The sequence below is a fragment of the Arachis ipaensis genome, chromosome B08 (assembly GCF_000816755.2).
Source record: "Arachis ipaensis cultivar K30076 chromosome B08, Araip1.1, whole genome shotgun sequence".
Lineage (NCBI taxonomy): Eukaryota > Viridiplantae > Streptophyta > Magnoliopsida > Fabales > Fabaceae > Arachis > Arachis ipaensis.
In genome coordinates, this window is record NC_029792.2 from 66,959,493 (window position 1) to 66,965,631 (window position 6,139).

Below are 6,139 nucleotides of genomic sequence, written 5' to 3' on the forward strand. Positions count from 1 at the left end.
GACTTTTCTTACTTGGCTTAGAAGTTGAGACATTGGAGACACTTGAATTTTCAATGTCTTTTGTTGATTATCAATTGGAACTTTTGAATCCAAATTGATTACTTTCACTTGACTTTCCTTTACGCTATAGGTTAACTAAGTGAAGCAATAACTAATTGTGATTACAATTGATAAAAATAATGATGATAGGAAGTCCAATTCTCACCTCTAGCCAAGGCTTTTATATCATTTGATTTTCATTCACACTCTTAGCTTGTTCTTTTCTTATATGAAACTCCAAACACCAATACACTCTCTAACCAACAATGTGCATCTTGGAACACTCCTAGGGAGAATGACTCGGGACTCACACTCTCGGTTATTGATTTTAGATTGTTTGATATGGAATTGCGTGTCGGTTTAGACTATACTACGATTGGATTTATTGATAAATTCTATACTGGCATAAAATCACTCATCATCGCACCTAGCACTTTTAGTTAAAGTCCTTAAGTTGGACATTTGGTGAGCTCGTTGTCATGGTGGCTTATGCTTGAACTCATCTTGAAACTTCTACCAACGCTTGATGAAGTTCTTCACAAAGCCTTGATGAAGTTCTCCAACATTTCCAAGTGAATTCACCAAGCCTTGATGAAGTTCTTCACAAGCATTGAGCTCCCAAAGTTGATCCTCTTGTATGCCGGGATCCCAAATCTTGTTTCTACACCCATCTTTAAGTTGATCATCATCGTTCCAATCGGGTGGCAAGCAATTCAAATTCTCAATGAAGTACCAAACTCTTCTCTTAGATCCAACCAAATTATCACCAGTCCAGCCCTTGCATCTAGCTCTTGAAATCTTAACCTTGATGAACCTTGATTTGCAACTCTAATCACTAAACATCCTTCTCTTACGCTTAATGCCACAAAGCCACCTAAGTTGGCCATCTGTTTTAGGAATACCATACTCAAGTGGGATAGTAAAGCTAATAGAGATAAGTTTTACCCACTCAAATGAGGGAGTAGATGAAAATCTAGGTAGAGAAGTCTCCAATGATCTTGACAAAGCATATTCAACTCCCATCCAACCTTGCCGTATGACTTTCATCTTTTGAAAAGATTCTTCACTTTCAAGCTCTTCCTTACTGAGTTCATCCAACTCTTCTCCGTCACTCAAATCATAAATATGAGGTTGAGAGGAATCTACCTCAACGTTGCTTTCAATGTCATTGGGAGAAGGTTCTTCAAACTCAAGGGTTTCACTTGTGGATGCATATTTATTACTAGGATGGCTTGATTCATGATCATCATCACCAAAGAAACTTGCTTCTTGATCTATCCTGTCCAATTTTTTACAGGGAATATGCCTTGGAGATTGTGCACTATCCTCCTCAACATTAATTTCAAGCTTCTTGGAGGAATACTCTACAACTCTAGATTCCCATGGAGGTTCAGCATCTCCTAAGTATTTGACCACTTCTTCTTGTGCAACAATTATGGCTTCCTCCAATTGTTCCAATACAAAGCCACATTCCTCATTTTCCACCGGAGTTTCTAATTTCTCCTTCATGCTACACTCTTCTATTGATTCTCGATAAAAGGCTGTCTTTTAAAACTAAAACGTCATTCAAAAATGATTTTTATTACATATGTAGGAATAGCTGTCAAAATCTTAAATAAATATGAAGATATAGACAGGAGCAGGAAGGTTTTGTATTGTCTGGTCCCGAGCCCGCTCCACATTCAGCCATGGGGGTACTTTGAGTGTCGAAGCGCAGGAAAGCTAAATTATCCAGTACCTCGGTCAAGGTAGCTATGAACTCCAATGTCATCTGCTGCATCTCTCTTTGCCCTTGAAGAAGAACACCAAGAGTGTCATTCTTTAGAGATTGGAGTGGATATAAGGGTTCATTGCTTGGGAGGAAGGGTGATAGGAGGGTGGTTCATCATGATATGAATGTGACGGTTCAACACTCTCTATCTTTTCCACTTGTTGTGCAACACACTCCAGTCCCTTGTCCTTAAGTTGAGATTTGTTAGCCATGAGAGCTTCGTGTACTTTTCGGCTTTCCTCTCGCTCCATTTGATGGATGGTTGCTTGAATTCGATCCATTACTTCCTTAAACTAATCCTGTGACTCTTGTTCCATGGTGCACAAATTGTGAATCACACTTTTCATAACTCGTACCACTGACCAGCAAGTGCACTGGGTCGTCCAAGTAATACCTCACTTGAGTAAGGGTCGAATCCCACGGAGATTGTTGGTTTGAAGCAATCTATGGTTATCTTGTAAATCTTAGTCAGGAAGTCAATTATGTTTATCAGTTGAATTGAAAATAACAAGAGAGCATGAATTAAAGGTTACTTGTTATGCAGTAATGGAGAATATGAATGAACATCTTAGATAGGAACAAGCGTGTTTGAATGGAAAATAAAAATACTTGCATTAATTCATCGAGGCACAGCAGAGCTCCTCACCCCCAACAATGGAGTTTAGAGACTCATGCCGTCAAAGAGTACAAAGTTTAGATCTAAAATGTCATGAGATGCAAAATATGTCTCTAAAAGTTGTTTAAATACTAAACTAGTAGCCTAGGTTTACAAAAAATGAGTAAACTATGATGGATGATGCAGAGATCCACTTCTGGGGCCCACTTGGTGTGTGCTGGGGCTGAGATTTAAGCAATTCACGTGCAGAGGCCATTTGTGGAGTTGAACGCCAGTTTTTGTGCCAGTTTGGGCGTTCAACTCCAGCTTTTGATCCTTTTCTGGCGCTGGACGCCAGAATTGAGCAGAGAACTGGCGTTGAACGCCAGTTTACGTCATCTATCCTTGTGCAAAGTATGGACTATTATATATTGCTGGAAAGCCCTGGATGTCTACTTTCCAACGCAATTAGAATCATGCCATTTCGAGTTCTGTAGCTCCAGAAATATGAATTTTTCCTAAAACTAATGAAAATAGACTAAAAACTAACTAGAACATACTCAAAACTACATGAAATTAACCCCAAAAAGCGTATAAAATATCCGCTCATCACAACACCAAACTTAAACTGTTGCTTGTCCTCAAGCAACTAGACAAATAAAATAGAAGACTAATAGGTTGAGAAGCAATAATATCTCAGAGTTTTTGAGTGAAGCTCAGATTCTAATTAGATGAGCGGGACTAGTAGCTTTTTGCTTCTGAACAGTTTTGACATCTCACTTTATCCATTGAAGCTCAGAGTGATTGGCATCTATAGGAACTTAGAATTTAGATAGTGTTATTGATTCTCCTATTTCAGTGTGATGATTCTTGAATACAGCTATTTTATGAGTCTTGGACGTGGCCCTAAGCACTTTGTTTTCCAGTATTACCACCGGATACATAAATGCCACAGACACATAATTGGGTGAACCTTTTAGATTGTGACTCAGCTTTGCTAAAGTCCCCAATTAGAGGTGTCCAGAGTTCTTAAGCACACTCTTCTTTTTGCCTTGGACCTTGACTTTAACCGCTCAGTCTCAAGTTTTCACTTGACACCTTCACGCCACAAGCACATGGTTAGGGACAGCTTGGTTTAGCCGCTTAGACCAGGATTTTATTCCTTTAGGCCCTCCTATCCACTGATGCTCAAAGCCTTGGGATCCTTTTTATTTGCCCTTTCCTTTTGGTTTTAAGGGTTATTGGCTTTTTGCTCTTGCCTCTTGGTTTTAAGAGCTTTTGGCTTTTTCTACTTGCCTTTTCTTTTTCTTTCTATTTTTTTTTCTGCAAGCTTCGTTCTTTGCTGCTTTTTCTTGCTTCAAGAATCATTTTTATGATTTTTCAGATTATCAATAACATGTCTCATTTGGGTCTTGAATGCTGTTCTGTAAGCCCACAGAGCATCATCCAAGCTCCGTGCCCAATCCTTTCTACGGGTATTTACTGTCCGTTCTAGGATTCTCTTTAATTTTCTGTTAGAGACTTCAGCTTGCCTATTAGTTTGTGGATGATATGGAGTAGCCACCTTGTGGCGAATTCCATACCGAACCATGGCAGAGTAAAGCTGTTTATTGCAGAAGTGAGTGCCCCCATCACTGATTAGTACTCTAGGGACACCAAATCTGCTAAAGATATGTTTCTGGAGGAACTTCAGCACTGTCTTAGTATCATTGGTGGGTGTGGCAATGGCCTCCACCCATTTTGATACATAATCAACTGCAACCAGAATATAAGTGTTTGAGTATGATGGTGGAAAAGGTCCCATGAAGTCAATTCCCCATACGTCAAACAACTCAATCTCCAAGATTCCTTGTTGAGGCATGGCGTAACCATGAGGCAGATTGCCATCTCTTTGGCAACTGTCACAGTTACGTACAAACTCTCGGGAATCTTTATAGAGTGTGGGCCAATAGAAGCCACATTGGAGGACCTTGGTGGCTGTTCGCTCACCTCCGAAATGGCCTCCATATTGTGATCCATGGCAATGCTATAGGATCCTCTGTGCTTCTTCTCTAGGCATACACCTACGGATTATTCCGTCTGTACATCTCTTAAAGAGATAGGGTTCATCCCACAAGTAGTACTTTGCATCAGTAATTAATTTCTTCTTTTGTATCCTGTTGTACTCCATGGGTATGAACCTTGCAACTTTATAGTTTGCAATATCGGCAAACCATGGTGTTTCCTGAATGGCAAATAAATGCTCATCCGGAAAAGTCTCAGAGATCCCAAGAGAGGGGAGGGGCGTCCCTTCTACTGGCTCTATCCGGGACAGATGATCAGCCACTTGGTTCTCTGTCCCTTTTCTGTCTCTTATTTCTATATCAAACTCTTGCTGAAGTAACACCCATCTGATGAGCCTGGGTTTTGAATCCTGCTTTGTGAGTAGATATTTAAGAGCAACATGATCAGTATACACAATCACTTTTGATCCTACTAAGTATGATCTGAACTTGTCAATGGCGTAAACCACTGCAAGTAATTCTTTTTCTGTGGTTGTGTAATTTTTCTGAGCATCATTTAAAACGCGACTAGCATAATAAATGACATGCAGAAGCTTATCATGCCTCTGTCCCAATACTGCACCAATGGCGTGATCACTGGCATCACACATTAGCTCAAATGGTAACGTCCAGTCTGGTGCAGAAATGACTGGTGCTGTGACCAACTTAGCTTTTAGCGTTTCAAACGCCTACAGGCACTCTGTGTCAAACACAAATGGCGTGTCAGCAGCTAGCAGATTGCTTAGAGGTTTTGCGATTTTTGAAAAATCCTTTATAAACCTCCTATAGACTTTTAAAAGCGTGGCCTAAGGCTCCAAAGTGTGCTCCAACTTCAAAGTGTGCCCCAAAACTCTTTTTTTTTCTTCTTTTTAGTTTATTTTGTGCTTTTTGCTTCTTTTTTTTCTTATTTCCTACAAAATTTTTCAAATCAAAAGATCAAAAAAATATAACATTTAAGCACAAAAGCATTCAATATTTAAGCACAAATCATCAATTTCTTGTATGAAAAAGCATAGAAAAACAGGCCTCATTTTTGGCAAGCTCCTCCAGTTTTTTTTTCACAGTTTCCAGTTTTTTTTCACAGTTTTTTTCCTATTTTTTTCCTTTTTTTTTTACGTTGTGCTGACCCTCGTTCTTTTAATGACGCTATCACGAGGAGGACACATAAAGGCGAGCCGTAATGGCCTCATCTTTGGCAAGCTCCTCCGATTTTTTTTTCACAGTTTTTTTCCTGATTTTTTTTTTATTTTGTTATTTTTTTATTTTTTTTTACGTTGTGCTGACCCTCGTTCTGTAAATGACGCTATCTTGAGGAGGACACCTAAAGGCGAGCCGTAATGGCCTCATCTTTGGCAAGCTCCTCTGAATTTTTTTTCAAAAGTTTTTTTCTCGGTTTTTTACCGATTTTTTTCCGGGTTTTTTTCATTTTTATTTTATTTTATTTTATTTTTACGTTGTGCTGACCCTCGTTCTTTAAATGACGCTATCCCGGGGAGGACACATAAAGGCGATCCGTAATGGCCTCATTTTTGGCAAGCTCCTCCAGTTTTTTTTTTCACAGTTTTATTCCTGGATTTTTTTTTTAACGTTGTGCTGACCCTCGTTCTTTAAATGACGCTATCACGAGGAGGACACATAAAGGCGAGCCGTAATGGCCTCATCTTCGGCAGGCTCCTCCGTTTTTTTTTTCGA